The sequence below is a fragment of the Choloepus didactylus genome, chromosome 24 (assembly GCF_015220235.1).
Source record: "Choloepus didactylus isolate mChoDid1 chromosome 24, mChoDid1.pri, whole genome shotgun sequence".
Classification (NCBI taxonomy): domain Eukaryota; kingdom Metazoa; phylum Chordata; class Mammalia; order Pilosa; family Megalonychidae; genus Choloepus; species Choloepus didactylus.
In genome coordinates, this window is record NC_051330.1 from 9465678 (window position 1) to 9492899 (window position 27222).

Genomic DNA, 27222 nt, shown 5'->3' on the forward strand with positions numbered 1-27222 from the left:
CACTGGAGAAAAACCATTGGCATCCGGAAAACCTCTGTTAGCTGGGAAGGCACGTGGCTGGCATCTGCTTGATCCCAGGTTGTGTTTCAAAATGGCATTCTCCAAAATGTCTGCATCAGCTTCCAACGGCTGTCATCAAAATGTCTTTTAGCTTCAGCTTGCTTTTGTACATTCTTCAAAGTGTCCCTCTTGGCTGTAGCAAGCTCACTCCTGTCTGAGCTTATATAGTGCTCCAGTGAACTAATCAAGGCCCACGCTGAATAGGCAGGCCACACCTTGGTGGAAGTTACCTAATCAGAGTTATCACCTATAATTGGGTGGGTCACATCTCCATGGAAACACTCAAAGAATTACAATCTAATCAACACTAATAGGTCTGCCCACACAAGATTGCATCAAAAATAATAACGTTTGAGGGGACATAATACATCCAAAACAGCACAGACTGGAATAAAGAACTTTGACTTGGGACAATTCACAGTTCCCTATGCCACAGATATCCTCACCCCTTCTCAGGACCAGGGCCTGTTCTTGTGCAGCAGGGTCAAAGATGAGCTGAGATATAAGGATAGGAAGAGGACTAAGGAGGAGAGAATTTCTGTTGTGTACATTGGCAATTTTTAAAAGATGGGAGTTTAATGGGCTGTTCTAGTTTGCTAATGCTGCCAGAATACAAAACACCAAAACTGGATTGGCTTTTATAAGAGGGGGTTTATTTGGTTACACAGTTACAGCCTTAAGGCCATAAAGTGTCCAAGGTAACACATCAGCAATTGGGTACCTTCACTGGAGGATGGCCAGTGGCATCCAGAAAACCTCTGTTAGCTGGGAGGGCATGTGGCTGGCATCTGCTCCAAAGTTCTGGTTTCAGAATGGCTTTCTCCCAGGATGTTCCTCTCTAGGCTGCAGTTCCTCAAAAAGGTCACTCTTAGTTGCTGTTGGGGCGTTTTTCCTCTCTCGGCTTCCCTGGAGCAAAAGTCTCCTTTCAATTGCTGTCTTCAAACTGTCTCTCATCTGCAGCTACTCTCTCAGCTCCTGGGTGTTCTTCAAAGCGGCCCTCTTGGCTGTAGCTCCTCTTCAAAATGTCACTCACAGCTGCACTCAGTTCCCTCTGCCCGTCAGCTCATTTATATGGCTCCACTGATCAAGGCCCACCCTGAATGGGTGGGGCCACACCTCCATGGAAATTATCTCATCAGAGTTATCACCCACAGTTGGGTGGGGCACATTGGGGGCCACAACTTCGTGGAAATATCTCAGAGCCTGGGATGTCCGAGCATCAGAGGAAATTTAAGATATAATTCTTGACCTAAAGTATTTTATGATCTTGAAAGAACCACTGCACAGAAAACAAATGTTAATTGGTATTTGCAAAATTTTCAAAAGGAATCTGGGGAAAGGGACACTCAGGGCACACTGGGATTGGTGAAAGCTTTGCTGAGTGGTCCTGGGAACTCAACCTTGAAGGTGTTGATAGACGAGGAGACCAGTGAGACAGCCTGTAATGAGGCACGGGAAAGTGGGAGTGAGATTGTCCGGGCAAGTGAGCCACAGAGGGGAGGTGGGCAAGAGGGATGCAGCACTGCCAAATAAATTCCTTCTGGGACTTGCTTTGCTGGAAAAATAACAGCAATGTTGAGTTGTGTATAGCGGTATAAATGTAAGTAAAGGAATTTAAAGATTCTCGAAAGTTTGTACTTTTGGGGCATTTAAGCATTTCCCTATACTTTTCGTGCTTCCTATTTGCATAAGGGACATTTAATTTCAGGTCAACCCTTATCTGACTTACTAAGTTGAAAAATTGTGGACATTTTTAAAGTTGGTCTGAGTGAGTGTTACAAAAGGCTGACATACACAGAAACACTTTGTAATAGCTGAGAATGACTGGAGAATGGGAAAGGGTGACCACAAAACTGGAGACAGACAGATGTTCTGATTTCCAAAAGCAGGTGAGTGAAGAAATGTGGGAAACAATCACTACAAACTAGTCAGCTTGACTCAACACCCTGAAGATATTTCAGAACAAATTGTTTAATAAATGTTCTTGTGGGCATTTAGAGACAAATATGGCAAATACGGTGAGTGAGTCATTCTATACCCACCTCATTTCCTCTCAGTGGGTTTAGAGCATCAGAACATTGGGGGAATATCTTGAGTACACACATCTTGATTTCCACAAGAACCATCTTGATTTCATCGAAGCATCTCACAGATTCTGTTTCAATCCTTTTGGATGAAATGAGAAAACATGGGCTGGATGACACTAGTCTTACATAGAATCATAGCTGATTAAATCACTGCATATAGCCAGGACTGGTAAATAATTTTTCAGGGTGAAATGAGTTGACTAATGAAATGCCACGATGGTAGGCTATTGATTTTTTGTAGGGCAGAATTATTTTAAATCAATGAGTTGTCTGAAAAAAGATGGAAGAGATGCTTACCAAATTTTTTTATCTATGAGATGTGTGATCCATAATTAATATTACAAATAATGATCAAGATTCCATATTATTTTGTGTGGTTGGAATTCTGAGCTGACAGCAATAAGATACAGAAATAAGAAAATTATAAACATGTCTAGAATGGCACTCTACAATAAAGATCCAACATGAATTTAATAAAAAAAAATTTAATTTTTTTTAATATCAACATTTTAAAAAGTTAAAAGAAATGGGGAAATTAATTTTCAGAATATTTCTGTTTCAATCCAGTATATCCAAAATATAAGCATTTCAACATGTAATCAATATAAAAATTATTAATGACATACTTTACATTCTTTTTTTTTCATATTAAATCTTCAAAATCAGGGGTGTAATTTACATCTCAATTCAGACTAATCATATTAGTCTGTGGCTACTAGATACCTGGCAGAGCAGTTCTAGAAATTAGTATATGTAAACATTATCAGATGAATGTTAATTGATCACAGTTGTGATATAAGCCAATATAAAAGATAATCAATTCTTGGGCTACACTGGTAGGACAGCGAATCCATTGTCTACGGCCAAAAGAACACTGCGTAAGAAACAACCCCTGAACTTCGGTGGCATACAACAGCAAACATTTACTATTGCTCATGAGTCTACACGTTAGCTGGGTTGTTCCACCAGTTGGACCAGATGCAGCTCATCGTGACGGAGCTTGCTCGGCCTCTGGGTTCAGCTCACAGATCAGCTGGATGCTAGCTGGTCTCGAATGAGACAGCTCATCTCTGCTCCATGTGCTCTCTCAAGCTCACGCAGGCTAGCCCAAACCTACAATGGAGACCAATTTCTAGCAAGCAGGATTGCACAAGATCTCCAAAGGGCTAGATTCAGAACTGGTACATTGTCACTCTTGCCACATGCAAGTCTCAAGGTCAAACCAGCTTCGTGGGGTGGGGGAGCAGACTCCGCATTTACATGGGAAGAAATACATCATTGCAAAGGACAGGGATGAAGGGAGGCTGTTAAATTGGGGTCATCTTTGCAATCAGTCTCCCTCAGGTGGGGTTCAATAGGATGCAAAAGTGCCACAGATGTCTACACTGATCAGACCACAGGTGGGTCATTTTTTCAGGTCCATATACCACATTTTAGACGGGAGTGAATGCAAGGTGAGTGGTCAGTGCTTTGGGGGCCATGCACCATTGTAAAGAACTATAGGACCTGAATGTGTGTAGTCCCAAAATAAGAAAATTAGGAATGACATGAAGTCTCTCTTCAAATTTATGAAGGGCTATCACATGGAAAAAACAACAGTCCTGTTCTCGTTTCCCCTAATATTTGTTTATATTATTTGATGCCAAGAACGGTAAGAAATGCCGGAGACAAAAGCAGAAGCAGAGAGAGGAAAAAAAAAGTAGAAGCAGAGAAGTTTCAGTAGATTTCTACTCACCCAAAGGAAGACCCTTTTAACAGATAAAACAAATAAGTACTCTCCAATCATTCATTCACCTGCCACAGATGAGCTCTGAAAGTATTTAAGCAAGCAATGGCATTGTAGAAGAACTCCTTCCCCAGCTGTGGCTCACAAGCGCTACATTCTAAGGGATCTTCTAACTCACAACTCTAAAAAGCTGGTCTTAGAGTTGAAATTGTTTGATTTGTGAGGCACACGATATCATGCTTCACATTTACAGACATGTTTAGATTTAGAAAATGTTCTAATCAGAAACTTAACGATCTATCTTAAAATCAACTCTACATTGCTAGGTGTTCAGCAAGTTGCTTTGTTATATAAAGGGTTGAAAAACACAGTGGTTAAAAGATTTCAGACCACGTGAGACGACTGGACAAACTGGAAGTGAAACAGAAGGTGGGAGCACTCGCTCATCTAACCACAAACCCAGGAAAGAGTACACAATATGCCCTGAATTCTTAGCAGATTCATCTTTCTCATGCGGCCGATGAAGTTCTTCCCCTTTGCACAGAGAAATAATTTGACTGTATCTAGGTTAATACAAAGCAAATCATTAACAGAACCAGAATTAGAATTCAAAACTACCAGATGTCAGTTTCTTGTGTAAAAGGTGAGCACAACACACTGTGTTGTTCCTGTTTCCTTACAAATACAAGAGAGCCAAGCAACTTAAAGAGGAATTCATCGTGGAAATTGCCATGGAAGAAACACACAGTGAGAGTGAACACAGCTGGAGAAGCTGCTGTTAAAAAGTTGACAGCCTCCTTAGTGTCTCAGTAGAAACAGCAAGAAGACTTGGAACCTTTCCTCTGGGTTCTCAGAAGTTATGTAAGCATAGACCAAGGAGGCCATGGTGGAAAGAAGTGGGGCTGTCCTCTGCTTGCCTCTGAGTTTGCAAAACTTTGAGGCTCTGGGAAGAAGGTAGATTAATCTGCATCAAGGTCAGGGGCACCTCCAGGAGAAAAGAAATACCTTTTCTTGTTAGACTCAGTATTGCTAAAACTTCTCTGATGGGTCAGGGAGGTCTCAACTGAAGCCCAATGGCCAGAAGACTATCAGGAGCCCGCATGGGAAACAGGCCATGCAGAAAGGATGAGTTGGATGAGATTGAGCAGGGAGCTCCCCTCCCCCAACCATGGCACTGAGAGGTGCAGGTAGAGTCCAGCCTTATTTCAATAATGGTGGTGTCAGCTTCCTTAGAAAAGCCCCTCTGCCTCTCTCTCTAACCCACCTCTGCAGGTGGACTTGCTGCCCTCCCCCCTGACTCCCAGGGGTGTAAATCTCCCTGGCAACATGGGACATGACTTCCAGTGATGAGTCTGGACCCCGCATCGTGGGATTGAGAAAGCCTTCTTGACCAAAAGGAGGAAGTGAAATGAAACAAAGTCAAGTTTCAGTGGCTGAGAGATTTCAAATGGAGTCGAGGGGTTACTCTGGAGGGCATTCTTATGCAGTATATAGATATCCCTTTTTAGTTTTTAGTGTGTTGGAATAGCTAGAAGGAAATACCTGAAACTGTTGAACTGCAACCCAGTAGCCTTGATTCTTGAAGATGATTGTGTAACTATGTAGCTTATATGGTGTGTCCGTGTGATTGTGAAAACCTCGTGGCTCATACTCACTTTGTCCAGTGTATGGACAGATGAGTAGAAAAATGGGGACAAAAAAGTAAATGAATAATAGGGGGAGGGGTTGGATGGGATGTTTTAGGTGTTTTACTTTTATTTTTGGAGTAATGAAAATGTTCAAAAATTTATTGTAGTGATGAATGCACAACAATATGATGATACTGTGAACAATTGATTGTACATTTTTGGATGATTGTAGTGTATGTGACTTTATCTCAGTAAAATATCCAGAAAAAAATAAGAAAGAAACCCCCTCTGGCCTGTGCAAAGTTCTAGCCTAGCTATAGCAGAGCATGACTCACCATCCCGGCCACAATACCTGTTCCTGGTGTGACAGAAGCAGCAACAGAAAATAGGCCCCCATCATTTAGGGGACAGATCAAAGCCCTCGTTTATCTAGCCGTGATGCTTTTGGAAGTTTGACAAGTCTCTCAAGGCCAAACTCCCAGGATTCTTGGGAAATATGGGGATGGGGTCTGCAGAGGCAGAGGACAAGGATGGAAATAGATACTGGATTTTTTGCACATCTGGGCAGAAGAATAATCAGGAAATTACTCTGAGTATTAAAAAGAGATGCAATCAGTGCTGTGCTAGTCAATGTTTATCAAACAGCTCCCCAGGGAGAAATGTCCTGATTGGTAGTATTTGCCAATTTCTGTGCTATGAATACTTCCACTGTGGTCAATTTCAAGCTACCAACATGACGTCACTGAACGTGGGATTGGGAAGAGATCTGTAGCCTGGCTCCGGCACACCACCAAATACAAGGCAATACATAGATGATTCTGGAAATCTGCTAAAGAAGCCAGACACAAAAGAGTACACATGCAAGAGTATATTCTATAGGATTCCATCTATATGAAATTCTAGAGGAGACATCTGACATGTCATGGCAGAAAATATATCACTGTTTGCTTGGGGGTGAGGGGGGAGCAGGGATTGATTGGAAAGAGGCACAGAGAACTTTTGGACGGATGGTAGAAATGTTACATATCTTGATTGTGATAGTGGTTACACTTGCATAACTTTGTCAAAACTCACTGGAATAACCCTGCAGTTGGGAGCATTTTGTTGTATGTAAACTATTTCTCAATCAAGTTGATTTTTAAAACTAGGTGACCCTCCTCATAAGCTAGTAAAGATATTACTAGGTTGGTTTTTAGGATTGGATTCAGAGGAAAGAATAAGATTTAAGCTATCCAAAAGCTTTCACCAAGAAGGCCTTAAAGAGAATGCTGCTCAGAGTTACTTTGGAAACCTATGTTATTGTTTTCCTCTGTTTACCACTTTTCAGTTCCATTGGAATGCTGAAAGAAAAGAGTCTTTTCAGGCCCCTCTGCTGGGCCTTCCTCACTTTCACTCCTCTGAATATCAGTGTGCACCTGGGCCAGCCTTTGACACTCCACTATCCTCCGGCCTTCGATGGCCTTGTCCAACCCAAGGCTTTAAATGCTGTCTACTAGCGGAGTCCCCGTATGAGTTCCCTAGAACTGCCATGAAAGGTAACACCAACTTGGTGGCTTACAACCACAGACATTTATATTCTCACCTTTCAGAAGGCTGGAAGTCCAGGATCATAGTCTTGGCAGACTTGGTTCCTGCTGGTGGCCCTGAGGAAGATGCCGTCCTGGGACTTCCTAGCTTCTGGAGGTTGCAGGTCATCCTAGACGTTCCTTGGCTCGTAGCCACATCACTCCTCTCTCTGCCTCCATCACCACAGGGGCTTCTTCTCTGTGTTTCTCTGTGTCCTCTTGTCTTCTCTCTTTTTTTTAAATTAAATTCAGTTTTATTGAGATATATTCAATCAGCCACAGTGTACAATCAACTGTTCACAGTACCATCATAGAGTTGTACATTCATCCCCCCAATTTCTGAACATTTTCCTTACTCCAAAAAGAATAAAAATAAGAATAAAAATGAAAGTAAAAAAGAACACCCAAGTCATTCCATCCCCCCCTCCCACCTATTTTTCGTTTAGTTTTTGTCCCCATTTTTCTACTCATCCATCCATACACTGGATAAAGGGAGTGGGAACCACAAAGTTTTCACAATCACACAGTCACCCCATGTAAGCTATGTTGTTATACAGTCATCTTCAAGAGCCAATGCTACTGGGTTGCAGTTCAACAGCTTCAGGTATTTCCTTCTAGCTATTCCAATACACTAAGAACTAAAAAGGGATATCTATACAGCACATAAGAACAACCTCCAGAATGACCTCTTGACTCTTCTCTTCTCTTAAAGACACCAGACAGTGCATTTAGGGCTCACCCTAAATCCAAGAAGATTTCATCTTAAGATCGTCAACTAATTACAACTGCAAAGGCCCTATTTCCAAGGAAGGTCACATCCTGAGGTCCTGGGGATGCACATTAACTTTGGGGGGACACTATTGGACCCAAATTTTATCTCTGGTCCAGTCCCCTCTCTGGATCTCCAGACTTCAGTATCCCACCTTGGAAATTTCAGAAGACCCTCAAACATCTCATGTGCAAAATCAAATTCAATTTTCCTTCTTCCAAAGCTCTTCCTCCAGGAGTCTCATCTCAGCAATGAAAAACTCCCTCAAAGCTTGGAGTTATCCTTTAGGTCCCTCTTTCTCCACGTCAAATACGTCAGCAAATCCTGTTGGCTCTCTCTTCAAAATACATCCCAAACCCAGAACCTACTCCTTTCCCTACTAACAATCTGGAGTGTTCCTTTCTGTTTCTAAGTGGTCTCTCTGCTTCATCTCCCTTGCCTTCTACACTCTGTTCTCCATTCTGCAAGAGAAAGTGAGACTTTTAAAATAATTTCAAATCATGTCTATATTCTGTTTGAAATTCTCCATGGGCCACCCAATGACTGCAGAATAAACCCCTGAGTCCTAGCAATGGCCTGCAGGCACTCAGGATCTGCCCTTCTGGGCTCTCCCAGCTCCCTGACTTTATCTCCTCCCCTCTCTGTTGCCTACGCCAGTCTCCCTGGCAACCGTGCCATTCATTGAATTTGCCAAGCACATGCCAGGCTCAGGGCCTTTGTCCTTCCTGTTTCCTCTGCCAGGAATGCCCCTCCCCCAACACAACCGCATGGCTGGCTCCTTCATTTTCTTTAGGTTCTACTGAAATTCCAGGCTTCCCTGTCCACCCGACTTAAGACTGCTTCCCAGCTCCACTCCCATTTCTGGCTATTATTCTGCTTTGTTTTCTTCTTGGCCTATATTGTTTTCTGGGATATTTGTTTGTTTGCTGTCACTTGCATGTAAGATTCAGTAGAGAAGGAGCTCTGCCTCTTTGGCTCCCTGCTATCTCCCCGTTGGCTGGAACAGAGCCCAGCAAACACCAAGTGCTCAAGGATTATCTGTTGAATGAATGAATGAATGTAGCTGTTGATGGGCATGGAAAATTAAAGAGTGTAGGGTATTTTTAAAGCTTATCTCATTTCTGCAATAATTTTAGACCAAATCTTGTATCAAACCTTTGGTTGATGCATAGATAAGATAAGAGAGCAGCAATCTGGGGCAAACTGATTTTGTGATTTGTCATCTAAAAAGGGGAAGAGGTTTGAACTTGAAAGAGAAAAAAGCGTAGACAGTCTTTATGTGGAGCACTTACGCGAAGCTTCATTAGTGGCCAGGCAACTTCCTTTCCGACTTCTCCTTACTCTGGACGCATCTGCACATGTTTATAACCTTAGCGTAGACCACAGAGACATTTTAAACACCTTGTTCAACAAAGGCTTTTAGTGTGACTGACAAAACTAAGTACACAAAGTTACCTCTGCCATTTGGTACATATTTTTAGGGAAATGAATGCAATCCCATACTGAATATATTATTTTTTAAATTTCCTTTTAAAATTGAAATTCCCTCTCTTGGTCACATTCTTAAACAGTACAAGCTAAGAAGCTGAAATACATGAAAAATGGAATGCCAAAGAATGTGAGAATAGAGTGAATGTGTATGTTTGGATAAAGATACACAAAAGTCAGGACCTTCACTGAAATAGGAGATAATATAGCTTAATAGCTAAGAGCATAGACTTTGGAAGTAGATCAGGATTTGAATCTTGACTACTTCTTATTAACTGGGTGATTTTTTTATGCTTATTTGGTATGTCTGAGCCTCAGTTACCTCATGTGTGACATAGGGGGGTGTAGCTACCTCCCACGTACACATTTGACACATAGTAGATATTAAATAATGGGAAGAGAAACATACAGGTTACGCCTAAGTCATCCTAAGATATGAATGACAGAGATCTAATTTCATATTAATCCACCTCATCAGAAGTTGCTAAACAATGAAAGTACAATTCCAGGCTATTATTGCTGACCTGATTCTGATAACGCCTTTTGAGAGCCATTTATTGAGAACATCATCAGGAAAACAATTCATTCAGATATAACATTTGTAGATACTGGGACAATCATTCATTCACACATGAGAACCCCAAAATGGAGGAAGTGGGCTGTAGAGGAACCAAAAAAGAAGGGAACAAACAAAGCAGCCACAAGAGTTGAGGTGACACATCCTCTTCCTGCTACCTGGAGGAAATACAAGGCTAATTAAGAAGACGTCAGAATTTCCATTATTTTGGTTACTTGGCAGAGCCTAGAAACTTCCCCTCCTGCACGGAAGGAAGAAAAGCCTTTATCTACCATTCTACGGAGGAGAGGAGACAAATTCAATTCCCTCCACTGGCAGTTCCAAACAGAAGCAATGACCCTGCTCCGGGTCTTAAAGAGGAAACAGCCTGCCTGTGAGCCCAGCCTGAATCCGTAGCTTCTGGTGTCAGAATTCCCTTCTTCCCATTTGTCTGCTTCATGGGCTGATCCCTGTTTTTGGTGACTTGGCTCAATACTAATACCTATAGCTACTTCTGCTGTCATATTCACCTCTAGACCAAAGCCATGGTTGACTCAGGAGCACCTGTCAGCCTTGTAAACCCAACCCTGGCCCCTTGGGAGAGACCACCTGGGATCCTGTAGTGACCCAGGAGGCCCTCCAATCCTAAACCGTACACATGACCACATCAGGAGGCCGGTGTGGTCTGCGTCTTGGCTCACAGTTTTCTTAGTTCCCAAGTTCTGGAATGCAAGGCCCTTAAATTTATCAAGGACGTCCACTTGTTCCCAGGATTCCTATTTTCCACGCTGACCACCCCAATAACACAACTTCTTATTTAAAGGAAGGGTATTTCTTGGATTTGCCAAAGCTGAAGTCTCTCAGCAGCCAAAATCTCAATTTGCATTTGTTCAATTCTGGCCTATAACTGACCCAGCTCAGCCATCAATGAATGAAAGTGGTATCTCCTATACCAGAAGGAGGTCATCATATATTAGTGGAGGTACATACATTAGGATCTTCATCCCTTTGTTCAATTCTACAAGGAAGTGATTGCAATTAAGGTCAACTTCCTCTCTATAGGAACAAAAGCTGTGGACAGTTGGGACTTCTGGTTAGACACAGAGACTAGATGAGATCTGCTGCAGCAGACTTCTCAGAAATGATGCCCAGAAAAATTAGTGTTTTAAACAAACTTCCCCCAAGTGATTGAGATATTAGTTGAATTTGGAAACCACTGAACTAAATAATAAAAGTCTTTTTCCCCCCAAATTTAAGTATAGGATTGACCTTTGTACTATTTGTACTATTTAATAAATAACAGTGTTCCAAACTTTCATATTCAATACTAGCAACTGATCTGAAATTAATTCTCTAAGAGTAAAGAAAAGATCATTTGAAAATTTCAAAATATTTTCAGAACTTTGTAGTTTGCATTCATAACATTATACTTCCAATTCCTCACTCCCATATTTTGTGCAATTGTTTTCATAAATTTTACTTCTATATATGTTATAAACCTCATTTACTATTTTTGCTTTAGTCAATTATCTTTTAAAGCATTTAATAATAAGAAAAAGAATTTTAATATTTATGGAGTTTTTTACAATTTCTGATGTTCTTCTTTTCTTTGGTATCTGGTATCAAATCTAGTCTAAATTTCAATCTGGTATCATTTTTCCTACAATCTGAAGTACTTCTTTTAACATAACATTATGCCGGCAATGAATTATGTCAGTTGTTTTTTTTTTTTTTTTTTTTGTCTGAAAAGTTTTTATCTAGTCTTCAATTTTGAAAAATATTTTTGCTGGGTACAGAATTCTGAATTAACAGAGCTTTTTTTTGTTCTTTCAGGATTTTAAAGTTGTCACTCCATTGTCTCCTAGTTTGCATAGTATCAGACAAGAAGTCTACTATAATTCTTCTCTTTCTCTGTATGTAACGTTTCTTTTTCTCTGGATGCCTTCTAACTTTCTCTTTCTCTTTGGTTTTTAATAGGTTGATTATGATGTGTCCAGGTGCTTTTGAGGGTTTTATTGTTGTTTTGGGGTCTTTTAATTTTAATTGTTATATTTATACTGCTTAAAGATTTCTAAGCTCCTTTGATCTGTTGTTTGTAGTCTCACATTATTTTTGGAAAATCCTTAGCCATCATCTCTTTAAATATTTTTTCTAATCCATTCCCTCTCTCTTCTTCTGTGACTCTAATTACATGTATATAAGTCCATTTAATATTGCCCCGCAGCTCCTGGATGGCTGTTACGTTTTTTCCAACTCTTTTTTCTTTCTGTGTATCACTTTAGATGATTTGCATTGATCTATCTTCAAGTTTATTGAATCTTTCTTCAACTGAGACTAATCCACTTACAAGTTTGTCAAAGGAATTTTTATATCTTATCTCATTTTTTAAATTAGTGTCATTTCATTCATCTCTTTCTTATGGTTTCTCTTTGCTGAGATCCCCATCTGTTCATACATGTTATATATCTTTTTCTCTATACCCTTTAACATATTTATTATAGTTATTTTAAAGCCCTTGTCTTAGAATTCCAACATCTGGGACATCTCTGAATCTGGTTCTCTTTATTGCTTTATCTGTTGGAGTGAGTTGGTTTTATTTTTGTTTTGTTTGTTTGTTTGTTTTGCTTTTTTAAGTGTCAACACTTTTATTGGATGCTGGAAATCATGTGTAAAAATATAATAGAGACTAAAGGACAAAAATTTTTATGCCCCTAAATGGACATATCTCTTCTTCCCTCAGGTTGGGGGAGAGGGGTGGTTAAAGGGGAAGTTTGTGTAAATCTAGTCAGGAGTTGAGCTGAGTTTGGTATTTGTGGTTATCACTACCTTCAGTGCATCTCTGGCTTCCGATTCTACTTGTGATTAGATTGGGGGCTGAGGTGCTGGATGGATTTTCTCAGTGTTTCCACTCTATCATCAGCTTTCAGCCATCCCTGCATGTGTGTGTCTTGTTCTTGACCCTCCCACAGAGGTACACTGCTATTGCTAGTTACTTACTGCTAGGTTCATGGTAGTTAACAGAAGGATTTTCTGTTGTCCTGAGTTTTAGGCAAGCCCAAGGTTTTGGAGGTAGGGTTTTTTCAGCATTTCTGCCCCTTTCCCATAGCAGACAAACTGTGCCTTATAGCTGTAGTTGGGTGGGAGAATATTTTTTTTGTCTCTCCCCCAGTAGCAAAGGATTTTTGCATTTGTCCTAGGAATGACAGGTTTTATTGCCCCTTTCTCTGAGGCTTATGGCTTTTGCTTTCTAGCAAAGAAGGGTAAGGGGAAAAGGACACTGGCTGTTTCCTGCAAGCCCATGCCACTCTCTAGGTTCTCGGGGACACTCTCTAGGTTCCTTCCCTGACCCCAAACTTCCTTGTGATGACCCAGTGGAGGCCCATGAAAAATAGCTTGCAACTGGATATAAATTCCCCTGGCTTCTGAGGCCTCCAGCTGTTCGAAACTGATATGTTAGCCCATATTTGGCCTTTAACAACCCTTCTAAATTTTAGTTTTCTTCTTATCCACTTGTAGAGCAGCCACCCCTTTCTCCTTTGCTTTGCCAAATTTGGCATAGTACATGTGTCCCATCTCTCCTTGAAGGGGCTTTCCCCTCTTTAGAATCCAGTTTACTTAATTGCCTGGCAACTTAAGCTCTCTGCAGGGCTCAAGAAAAGCTGCGATTTTGTAGATCACCTGGCTTTTTCTTGTTAGTATGGGAGCAATACTCTGTTGCAGCTTTCTATATTTTTAAAGGAAGCAGAAATCTAATACTATATATTTAATATTGAACACTTGTGTGATTCTAGGGGCTGTGACAAGTATGAACTCATCCATTTAAGAAGCTTGCATTATAAGAATGTGCCCAATTCCGCCATTCTGGGGGGTAGGTAAAGTCCAGAAGTGCACTGGCCAGGAAGGCTAAGGAGGTGACCTCACAGGGTCAAAGTTTAATGAACTGGACAAGTACTTGGCGCCACCTGAAGTGGCCAGTCCAAGAGGGCAAAGACGGGCTGTGTCCCAGAGAGGGCAGAAAATGAAAACAGGTGACTGTCAAGTGCAGAGCCACAAACGAGAAAATCAATAAAAGTTGAGAGTCAAGGAAATGCACAGAGTAGATGGTTAAAATCAAAAGAAGGACAAAGTCTTAAGGTCCAAGAAACTGTGTAGACCCTGAAACCAGAAGCTCACTTTTTACTGGGGGCTTGTGAAGAAGGATATGGACAGTTTTCCTCAGTTGACTTGGAATCCCAAAAGTGGTTAATGTCAAATCCAGAAAGGGTAAGACTGCTAATCCAGAGGTAAGAGAATATTCAGAAAAGGTTTGGGCCTTCACATCTTGTATCTGTTTCCATGAGGAGCTCCACCTGTGGCTGTTAGGGACCAAAATGCAGAAGAAAAAGACATTTCTCCTCTTACCAAAAGTTTAAAACTCAGGGAATGTGAAGTGATCTTCACTGATTAGCTGTTCAACTGCCTCTTTTTATGATCTCCCCCCAAAAAGGCATCGTTTCTAATTCTGAGAGGAATGCTGCATTGGAGGGCTTCTCAAAATTTAATGCGGATGCGAATCACCCGAATTCTTGTTAAATCACAGATTCTGATACAAAAGCCCTAGGGTGGGGCCTGAGAATCTATATTTGCAATGAGCACCAGGTGCTAACGTTGCTAGTAGCCCAGGGCACACACCAAGAGCTGGATCCAGAATCCACTGACTCCTAGTGGATTCGCAGTTCCCACGGCCCTCTCACCATTCAATGTGTTCTGGAAGAAACACCTACTCAGAAAGCAGGTCCATAATTAGAACCCTACAGGTTGACTAAAAAGATGTCTCAAATTGAGGACCCGAAACTGAGACTTTATAAAGGGTTTCACTGGAACAACTGGGACTTCCCCAGCTTTCCAAGACATATGTAAAGCACAGAAAAAAATAAAAATGGCAGTTCCATTCAAAGTACTGTTATCAAATACAAGCATTTATCCAGCATCTATTCAGAGCCAGACTTAAGTCAGCATTTTTAGATTCATTGTTATTCCAATATTCATTATTTACTCACTTTTTCTAACTAATGCATCATATACAAGTGAATGTGTTACTATAAGCCTGGGAAATATTATAAATGTGTTATTCATAAATTCCAGTTTGTTTTGTCTGCTTATTTCTAATCCTCCCTCCTATTTCTGGAATTTAATATTTCAATCAGTGGAGCAGTTTATGCTACAGCAAACCAGACATCTGCTACTACTGGTTTTTAAAGTTATCACTTGTTTGAAAATGTGCAGACTGACTGAGGATACATGTTCTATTTAAAGTGCAATCTTAAGAAACATGAATGCCCAATGTTACATGAACTCCTGAGTCTTATCCGACAATAGATCTGTCAGCATGAAAGCTATCACCAAAAGAAAAGAAATTCCTTCTGAGGCTTTGAAAGGGAATATGATCTATAGGAATCTGTTTTCCTTTGCTTTAAGGTTTGTTAGCATCTGTGCAGCAAAAATTATGTATTAAACACTCAATTACTATTAGAAGTAACTATATATTCAGATTTTAATTGTAGATAAGATCACTGCTCCAGGTTTCACCATCTAGAGGTCCAAAAATCCATCTTTATCTGATCATTAGTTCCTAGAAAAGGCTATTCCTAAAAATTACTTTAAATTAACTAGAAAATGATGAATTCTGCTTTGAGTTTTCTTCTAGACATCAAGAAGAATCATTTATTCTGACCTGCCCCACAACACAGGCATTAACAGAGCAGCAGAGCCATGTAGTGGGCCAATGTGGAAAGCGATTCTATTTTTGTCAATGTGGTGGTCCTTAATGTTCATTAGCATGTCCGGGTTCTCTTGCATCTGAACATAGAGTGCAATGGTATGCCCTTGCCCACGTAAATTTAGGTGTTTCCTCTTACTTTGGTTAATAAAATGAGAGTGGTAGAAATGTGTGGCACAACTGGGAGAAGCCTTTAGGTTCTGGTGTAGAACTGGCCTTGTTCTCTTCCATCTCCAGGCGTTCAAACGGTAGAAGCCCTCACAGCCTGCATCCCTGGGTGAAGACAAGTGTGTGGAGCAGACCTGGGTGAGAAATAAGACTTATTATAGTCTTATTTAATAGCCTATCCTGCCTGATACGACTGCTTTAACATCAGTGACAGAACTGGAAAAAATCCAAAGGCCAACAAAGAGGAACAGTCTTCAAGTTTCTTAACCGCCTCAAACACTTCCTCTGAGATGTGTTTCGATGCACTCTAAAGATTGTACACATGCTGGGAACATTTCAGCAGTGCCTTGCCCCTTTTGAGAGACGAGGTTTCACTTCCTAGAAGGTGTGAAAACATTGTAATCATGATTCTGGCTAATGCTATTGAGTACTTATTCTGGACCCAGCAATGTACTAAGTACATCGCATGGATTATCTAAGATTCTCCCCAGCAAACCTATGAGGGGGGCAATATTACAGCTGAGGAAAATGGAATTTAGAGAGGATAGGTAATTTAGCAAGGGTTACATGGTGAGTAAGCAGTGAAACTGGGGTCAGAACTCAAATCTTCCTTATTTCAAAGCCTAGGCTCACAACAAATGGAGGGCTTGTGGTACACTGGTCTATTTCTGTACCTCCATCCTAGCTCTGGAAACGTACACCACCTGGAGATGCCCACTTCATGCTGGAGGTCTATCTATACATATATTTGGCCTAGGAATAAAACACTTCAGCAAGAACTAGTTAATCTTCATACCTTACATGCTGGTTTGGATGTATTATGTCCCCCAAAACGCCACTATCTTTGATGCAGTCTTGTGTGAGCAGGAAAAGTATTGCTGTTGATTGGGTTGGAGACTTTTGATGGGATGTTTCTGTGGAGATGTGATCACTCAACTGTGGGTGAGATCTTTCATTGGATAATTTCCATGGAGGTGTGGCCCCGCCCATTCAGCGTGGGCCTTGATGAGTTTACTAGAGCCCTATAAAAACTCAGACAGAAGGAGCAAGCTTGCTACAGCCAAGAGGGACACTTTGAAGAACACACAGGAGCTGAGAGAGTAGCTGCATATGAGAGACAGTTTGAAGATGGCTGTTGAAAGCTGACTTTTTCTCTGGAGAAGCTAAGAGAGGAAAAACGCCCCAAGAGCAACTAAGAGTGACATTTTTGAGGAACTGCAGCCTAGAGAGGAACGTCCTGGGAGAAAGCCATTTTGAAACCAGAACTTTGGAGCAGATGCCAGCCACGTGCCTTCCCAGCTAACAGAGGTTTTCTGGACACCATTGGCCATCCTCCAGTGAAGGTATCTGATTGCTGATGTGTTACCTTGGACACTTTATGGCCTTAAGACTGTAACTGTGTAACCAAATAAACTCCCTTTGTAAAAGCCAATCCATTTCTGGTGTTTTACATACTGCAGCATTAGCAAACTAGAACACCTTAGACTCCTGGAAAACACAGGGGTGCAGAGGAAGACATGATATTAATATTGAGAGCCCACTCTGTGCTAAATATGGTTTTCTCATTTAGTGCAACCTTCATGCAAACAAGATACTATCACCATTTTGCAGATGAACAAACTGAGGCTTGAGAGAGATTAAAGAACTTGATTCTTGCACAGTTAGTGCATATTAGAATTGGATTGCAAATCAAAATCTTCCCAGTTTTTGTGGTCCCTGCTCTTTCCTCCATGTTACACTGCAAGATCTCATATGATTAAGTTACAGGGAAGGTTAAGGTTCTCTGGAGGTTGCTGGAAGGATCGGAAGTATGGCCAACTGCCCAATGAGGACTGAAGCAGTGGGTCACCAGGGAAGGGAAGTGCTGAAAAGATGGCTGAAGGAAAACCCAGCTGCATCTTAATTAGGGTCTCGGGCCAGGCTCAGGCCGAGGTGAAGCTGGATTGTGGTCTGCTTTGTTTTGTCTCAGATCTGACTCTAATCGCTCGAGTGTTTGGATTCCCTTAAAGGAGAAATCAAAAGATTTAGCTCTGTTTTTTTTTTTTTTTTTTTTTTTTAATTCAACTATTGGAGTTTTTTTCTAAAGAGAAAAAGGCATTTAAACAGGCTGATGATTGTCCCACCAAATCCATCCTTCTCTTCTTTCTGGACCCATGGTCACTCAGCTGGAGAATATATTTTGCAAAATTTGAAGAATCAACTTGATTTCTATAATGTTTGCTTTTTATTAAGAACCAAGGAACTGAATATCGTTTTATTTTAGACAAAAACTACCCATAATTTTCAGGTAAGTAATCTATTAACTAGAATTTCTAAAATACACGTCTAAATTATTCCACTCTAAAAAGAGTTCAGCAGATGTTTTAGTCTCTTTGACTGCTCAAACAAATACCATGAAATGGGTTGGGTTAAACAATGGGAATGTATTAACTCATGGTTTTGAGGCTAAAAGAAAGCCCAAATCAAGGCATCATCAAAGCAATGCTTTCTCCCCCAAAGGCTATGGAATCCTGGGGCTGGCTGTTGGTGATACTTGTCCTTAGCTCCTCTGTTACATGACAAGGTGCATGGCAGCCTCTCTTGGCCTCTCCATTCTCTTCCAAGTTCCATTGATTTTCAGCTTCTTGCTTCCTGTGGCTTTCTCTCATTCTGTCTAAATTTCTTTTGGCTTATAAAGGACTCCAATAATGGGATTAAGGCCCACCCTGATAGAGGTGGGCCATGCCTTAACTGGAAGTAACTTCATCAAAAAGGTCCTACTTACAATGGGTTCACCCCCACAGGACCGGATTGAGTTTAAGAACATGTTTTTCTGGGGAACACACAACTCCAAACCACCACAGCAGATAAAAGCCCTCTGGGTAGATTGCCAGGAGAGGAAAGGTGAGAAAATAGGTCCTAATTCTGAGCATTGAGCTTCACCTACCTCTCAGGTATTGCCTTAAAATCTTGACATAATTAGAGACCGCCTCCCCTTCCTGCACAAAGTCTAACAGATTGACGTCATTGCAATGAGGCATGTTTTGGGACACTAAGAGGGAGAGACCAGCCAAAAGATCCTGCTGTCCCTCTATTCCATATAAAATGCAATGTGCTTCAGTGTTCAAATAGTATTTGCACTGTTTCCAGGCGCCTGTTGAAAGTGGGGCTTTTTTGTGGTCTCAACACCCCAACTCAAACCACTAACCTGTGCCCACCCCTCCCAGGCATGAATTCACCTGATCTTGGGAGCAGGCACAGAAAGTGCTCTGTCTACTGCTAACTTCCTGGTGAGGTCCAGGTGACTCCTTGAAAAGGGGGTGCATTTCAACCCTTTAAACAAGTCCCACCAGGCAGAAATGGTGAGCCAGTGTCGCTATCTAAACATAACTCTCTTATCCTTGAGCAAATGTGCAGTGGGTGCATTAAATCATATCTTTCTCACCTTATTTGAGGGGGAAAAAGACAGACCCTCTTTATTCTCTAATAGAAAGGCAAAACAGCAAATCTACATATGTGCTAATTTAGATTTATTATGTCCCACCAAAAGCCATATTCTTTAATATGCATTGCATATTCTTTTTTGCAATCTTGTGAGGGGCAGATGTATTAGTGTTGACTAGGTTGGAATCCTTTGAGTGTTTCTATGGAGATTAATCAACTGTGGGTGAAAAGTTTGATTAAATTATTTCCATGGAGATATAGACACCGCCATTCAGTGTGGGTCTTGATTTAATCACTGGAGTCTTATAAAAGAGCTCAGAAACAGAAGGACCTCAGAGCAGCTGAGAGTGACATTTTCGAGAGCAGCTGAGAGAGACATTTTGGAGACGGCCACTGAAAGCACACATTTGCTGACACTGTTGAGATGCTGGCCCAGTGTTTGCTCCAGAGAAGCTAAGAGAGGACAAAAAACCCCAACAGCAATATTTTGAAGAATGCACAGGAGCTGAGAGAGGAGCTGGAACACAGCCTGGGATCAGAAGCCAGCCACGTGCCTTCCCAGCCAACAGAGGTTTTCCAGATGCCATTGGCCTTCCTTTGGTGAAGGTATACTTGGGTCAATGCCTTAATTTGGACATTTTCATGGCCTTCAGACTAAATTTGTAACCAAATAGACTCCCTTTATAAAAGACAATCCATTTTGGTATTTTGCATAATGGCAGCATTAGCAAACCAGAACAGCATATTTTTAGAATCAAAGGGAATTTTCACAGGAATTTTGTAAACCTATGTTCTCAACTCTTATAATACATATGTATAATTTATCTTCAAGGTGAAGGCACACAGAAATAAGTAATCACAGTTAATTCCATATTTTTTTAAAGAAAAGAAAATCATTACATAGTGATGGCAGAGAATTGCCCAAGAGTCTCATGTATGAAGCACTTACTTTGAATACCACCTTGTCACTAGGCTTTCAGGAATCTGCTAATAAGTGTTAGTAGTCATCATCATCAGAAGCAAAATAATTCTTAAGAGCTTACTATGTGCCAGGTATTATGCTAAGATCTTTGCTTATACTATCTCATTTTACTACATATGAACTGATTAAATAGGTGTGATTGTTCTCAGTTTACAGATGATGGGAAGAAGAGGTTAGATAACTTGATTGGTCATGGTTCAATCAGAAACTTGGAATGAGCAAAGCCCATATATTCAATCTGTTTTCTCTACATCTGATGCTGGAGCTTGAACTCCACAGGGCAGGCAGCCAGGAAGAGAAGATGAATGTAAAGCAAACAAGGCCGAGGTCAGGCTGGAACCCCATGAGAACAAACGGAAGCCTCTGTGAGCTCTTGCCTCTGGCCTTGGGGAGCAAGGGGTGTCTTCAGACTGCAGAAGTTGGGCTCTTGATCAGGTGGCTAAACATATACATCTGGCCCAGGAGTCAGAGAAGCCAGGGGAGGGGGAAGTCTAGTGGGTGAAGGTGAACCTGTTGCCCAGCTTCTGCTTCACACCAAGACAGATCATCCAATTAGCAGCGAGATGTGTGAGCTGCAAAATGGCTGCTGCTTCCCTTCTGCCCTCCGAATCAGCTCAGAGTCTGCCTCATGGCCCACCTAACCAGATGCACAGAGCAGAGGGAACTCTGGGAACTGTAGTTCAGCCTAGCCAAGGGGGCACAACACAAAACCACCACAGTAATGCTCACAGTCACACAGCTAGTGATAGACAGCACTAAGATTTCAAGGAAGGGATGCCTATGCATTAACTGCTATGCCTTATAATGTTTTTTTAAAAATTAGCATACAGCAAAAATAAATTATTTTCATATTCAGATTAATGAGTTTTTACACATATACAGATTCATGTAACCACCACCAAAATCAGTAAACAGAATCACTCCATCACCCCCCAAAATTCCCTCATGCTACCACTTTGAAGTAACAACCTGCCCCCAGCTAATCTATTCAGTCATAACATCTTTTGTCTCTTCAAAAATGTCTTATATGGCATTCAAATTCAGACAAGTATAATGTTTTGAGATTGGATTTGTTCTTTCAGCATGATAACTCTCAGCTTCATCCAAGTTGCAGAGTGTATTAATAGTCCATCCTTTTTATTGCCGAGAAGTGTTCCACTGTATGGATGTACCATAGTGTGTGATACAGGCCCACTGAAGGACACTTGGGTTGTTTCCAGTTTTGGAACAACTAATCAAAGATGTTTCAACAAATCTCTTAAATCAAATTAAAGGAGATGAAGGAAAATATGGATATAGAGCCGAAAGATATTAAGAAAACAATGTGTGAGCATAAAGAAGAATTTGAAAGTATAAAAAGAAACATAACAGAAATTATGGGGATCAAAGCACAATAATGGATATTTAAAATATTGGAGGCATTCAACAGAAGATTTGAACAGGCAGAAGAAAGAATCAGTGAACTAGAAGACAAGACAAGAAAAGTGATTCATCATATATGTACCAGTTTGTATATATTATGTCCCCCAGAGAAAGCCATGTTCCTTGATGAATCTAGTGGGGGCAGACATATTAGTGTTGATTAGATTGTAATTCTTTGAGTATTTCCATGAAGATGTGACCCACCCAACTGTGGGTGATAACTCTGATTAGATAATTTTCATGGAGGTGTCGCTCCACCCATTCACCATGGGCCTTGATTAGTTTACTGGAGCACTATATAAGCTCAGACAGAAGGAGCAAGCTTGCTACAGCCAAGAGGGGCACTTTGAAGAATGCACAGGAGCTGAGAGAGGAGCTGCAGCTTACAGAGACATTATGGAAATGGCCTTTGAAAGCAGACTTTTGCTCTGGAGAAGCTAAGAGAGGACAAATGCCCCAAGAGCAGCTAAGACTGACATTTTTGAGGAATGGCAGCCTAGAGAGGAACGTCCTGGGAGAAAGCCATTTTGAAAGCCGTTTTGAAAACATGTGGCAGACACCAGCCACATTCCTTCCGAGCTAAAAGAGGTTTTCCAGATACCATTGGCCATCCTCCAGTGAAGGTACCCTATTGTTGACACCTTATCTTGGACACTTTATGGCCTTAAGACTGTAACTTTGCAACCAAATAAAACCCCTTTATAAAAGCTGATCCATTTCTGATGTTTTGCAAAAAGGCAGCATTAGCAAACTGGAACAATATGCAAGGATCCTCAATAAGCCTAATGTTGATTTCTTATCAGAAACCATGGAGGTGAGAAGGCAGTGGTATGATGTATTTAAGGTAACAAAAAAGAAAAACTGCCAGCCAAAAATTATTTGTCTGGCAAAACTGTCCTTCAAAAATGAGGGAAAGTTTAAAATAGACACAGATAAATAAAACCTGAGAATGTTCATCAACAAAAGATCTGCCCTACAAGAATTATTACTAAAGGGAGTTCTACAGGTAGAAAGGAAAAGACAGGAGAGAATGTTTTGGAGTAGAGTGAAGATATGAAGATCTTCAGTAAGGGTAACTAAAAGGATAAATGCAAAACCCAATAGTACTGTATCCTCAACATATAATTCTACCCTTTAATTCCTATAAAAGTCATAATATGATTGAACAACAACAAAAAAAGGCATACTTCCTGACAATGGACCCACAAAATATAAAGAGGTAATGTTGGACAAAAACAACATAAAAGGTATAACAGAGGTATATGGGAGCAGAGAACATATACGCTATTGAAGTTGAGTTGGCAACTTTTCAAATTAGTAGGTAGTAGACGTAGGTTGTGTAATACAACCCCAGAGTAACCACAAAGAAAGTATTTGAAAAATATACTGAAACAGAAATGAGAAATGGATGTCAGATACAGCATAAAAGATCAACTATACAGAAAAGAGATTGCAATAAAGAAAGAGAGATATGAAAAAAGATATGAAATATAAAAACCAAAGGACAAAATGGATGAAGTAAACACTGCCTTTAGAATAGTAACACTGAATGTTAATGGATAAAACTATCCAATCAAAAGACACAGATTGGCAAAATGGATAAAAAGCATGATCCAACTAAATGTTGTTTACAAGAGAGTCAACTTAGACCCAAAGAGGCAAATAGGTTGGAAGCGAAAGGTTTTAAAAAGATATTCCACACAAACAGTAACCAAAAAAGAACTGGGATAGCTATACTAATATTGGACAAATGGACTTTAAGTCAAAGTTTTTGTAAGAGACAAAGAAGTATACTATATACTAATAAAAGCGTCAATACATTAAGAAGAAATAAAAATCATAAATATTTATGCATCTAACCATGATGCCCCAAAATACATGAGGCAAACACTAGGTAAACTAAAGAGAGAAATAGACACCTGTACAATAATAACTGGACACTTCAGTACAACACTCTCATCAATAGATAGAACATCTAGACAGAAGATCAATAAGGAAACATAGAATTTGAATATGACAAATGAACTCACCTAACAGAAATATATGCAACATTGTACCCCAAGACAACAGGCTATACATTCTTCTCAAGTGCACATGGATCATCCTCCAGGATAGACCACATGCTGGGTCAGAAAATGAGTCTCAATAAATTTAGAAAGAATGAAATTATATAAAGCATCTTCTCTGAACACAATGGAATGAAGCTGAAAATCAATAATAGGCAAAGAAATGGAAAATCTACAAATACATAGACATTAAATAACACTCTTAATCACTGAGTCAAAAAAGAAAGCACAAGGGAAATCTATATATCTTGAGACAAATTAAAATGAGAACACAACATATCACAACTTACAGGATGCAGTGAAGGCAGTGCTGAGACAAAAATGTATAGCCCTATATGCTTACATTAAAAAAAGAAGAAAGAACTAAAATCAAACACCTAACTACACACCTGGAGGAACTAGAAAAAGAACAGTGAGCTAAAGCCAAAGCAAGCAGATGGAAAGACATAACAAAGATTAGAGTAGAAATAAATTAAATTAGTCATGTATGGCACCAGAAACAAAGTTGGAGGTTAAAATGTGGGAATGTATAACACAGTGAATCTCGTGGTGAACAATATCTGTGATTAACTACCGAAATACAAAAAAGTTATTTCATGAACTAGAACAAATGTATGATACTATTACAAGGAATTAAAAATAGAGGGGTATATGGGGGGGGTGTATCTATTGCAAACTATGGACTATAGTTAACAGAAACATTTTAATATTCTTTAACCAACAGTAACAAATGTACCACACCAATACTATGGGTCAATAATGGGGGTGGGGGATAAGGAGTATGGGAGGATTTGGGTTTTCTTTTTTATTTTTATTTCTTTTATAGAGTAATGAAAATGTTCTAAAATTGATCTTGGGGATAATACTGTGAGCCAGTGATTTGTATACTTTGGATGGTGTTCTGGTTTGCTAAAGCTGCCAAAATGCAACATACCAGAAATGGATTGGCTTTTAAAATGGGGGTTTATTAGTTCACAAATTTACAGTTCTAAGGCCATGAAAATGTCCCAATTAAGGCATCAATAGGATGATATCTTCTCTGAAGAAAGGCCGATGGCATCTGGGGTTCCTCTGTGACATGGGAAGGCACATGGCTGGAGTCTGCTGGTCCTTCTCTCCTGGGGTTAGCTTCTGATTTCCATTGTTTTCTCCAAAACGTCTATGGGCTTCTGTCTTAGCTTCTCTTTATCAGCTGCTGCGCATCGTTGCTTGTTTCTCCCAGGTTAATTCTCTCTAAAAATCTGGGGGTCCTCTCTCAGCTTCTCCAGGGCAAACTCTGGATTTCATCTCTTAGCTTCTCTCTTGGTTCTGATTTCAACAGCTGTCTCCAAAATGTCTATGGGTGTTTTCTCTCCGATCATCTCTCTGAACTCTCTTCAAAATGTCTCTGCCTTTTATCCTGTAATAGGGGATGCCAGTACACTAATTAAGACCCAACTTGAATGGGAATAATTAATCAAAAGTCCCATTCAAAACTGGATGGGTCACATCTCCATAGAAACACCTAATAAAAAGCTATCACCCACAATAAGTCTGCACCCACAAGATTGGATTAAAAGAACATGGCTTTTGTGGGGTACATAATAGATTCAAAATGGCACAGATGGTTTGTATAGTGTGTATATCTAAGGAAAATAGCATTAAAAAACAATAGAGAGCATTAAGAAAACCAAAAGTTGGTTCTTCAAAAAGATCAGTAAAATTGGCAAATCCTTCATACACTGACAAAGAAAAAAAGAGAGAAGATGCAAATAAATGAAATCAGAATTGACAGGAGAGACATTACTACTGACCCCACAGAAATAAAAGGCTCATAAGAGGATACTATGAACAACTGTATGCCAACAAATTAGATGGCCTAGATGAAATGGACAAATTCCTAGGAACACATGAACAAGCTACACTGACTCTAGAAGAAATAGAAAATCTCAACAGACCAATTATAAGTAAAGAGATTTAATCAGTCATCAAAAATTTCCCAGGACCAGATGAATTTTACCAATCATTCCAAGGAGAATTAATACCAATCCTGCTCAATCTCTTCAAAAATATTGAAAGGAGGGAACATTACCTAACTCATCTACAGGGCCAATATCACCCTAAAACCAAATCCAGGTACTATAAGAAAGGAAAATTCCTCAACATGATAATGGGTATATATGAAAAACCCTTAACTAACATCATACTCAGTGGTGAAAGACTGAAAGCCTTCCCTCTAAGATCTGGAAACAGACAAGAATGCCCACTGTCACCACTATTATTCAGCATTGTGCTGGAAGTTTTAGCCAGAGCAGTTAGGCAAGAAAAAGAAATAAAAAGGCATCCAATTGGAAAGGAAGAAGTAAAACTTTCATTATTTTCAGATGACATGATCCTATATATGGTAAGTCCTGAAAACTCTACAACAAAGCTACTAGAGCTAATAAATGAATTCTGCAAAGTTGCAGCATACAAGATGAACACGCATAAATCAGTAGTGTTTCCATACACTAGTAACAAACAATCTGAGGAGGAAATCAAGAAAAATTCCATTTACAATAGCAACAAAAAGAATCAAATATCTAGGAATAAATTTAACCAAGGATGTAAAGGACTTATACATGGAAAATTACAAAACTTTGCTAACAGAAATCAAAGAAGATCTTAATAAATGGAAGGACATTCCATGCTCATGAAATGGAAGACTAAATATTGTTAAGATGTCAATTTTATGCAAATTGATTTACAGATTCTATGCAATCACAATACAAATTCCTACAGCTTACTTTGCAGAAATGAAAAAGCCAATTGTCAAATGTATTTGGAAGGACAAGGGACCCCAAATAGCCAAAAATATCTTGCAAAAGAATGAAGCTGGAAGAATCACACTTCCTGACTTTAAAGGTTATTACAAAGCTACAGTGGTCAAAACAGACAGTACCGGCACAAGGATAGATTTATAGAACAATGGCATTGAATTGAGAGTTCAGAAATAGACTCTCACATCTATATCCAATTGATTTTGGACAAGGTTGCCAAGTCAACTCAACTGGGAAAGAATAGTCTCTTCAACAAATGGTGCTGGGAGAACTGGATATTCACGTGCAAAAGAATGAAAGAGTGCATAGGATTACCATATCACCTGGCAATCCCTCTAGTAGCTGTAGACCCAAAAGAATTGAAGGCAGGGACTCAAACAGATATATGCACACCAATGTTCATAACCACAATTTTCACAATTACCAGAAGATGAAAATGACCCATTTGTCCATCAACCAGTAAATGGATAAACAAAGTGTGGTGTATACATACGATGGAGTATCATTCAGCCGTAATAGAGGAATCAAGTTGAGGTTCGTGCTACAACATGGATGAACTTTGAAGACATTATGTTGAACAAAATAAGTCAGATGCAAAAGATAAATATTGCATGATCTCACTCATATGAAATAATTAGAATAAGCAAACTCATAGAGTTAGAATCCAGACTGTGGGTTTCCAGGGGCTTGGCTGGGTTAGGGAATGGGGAATTAATGCCTAATTTG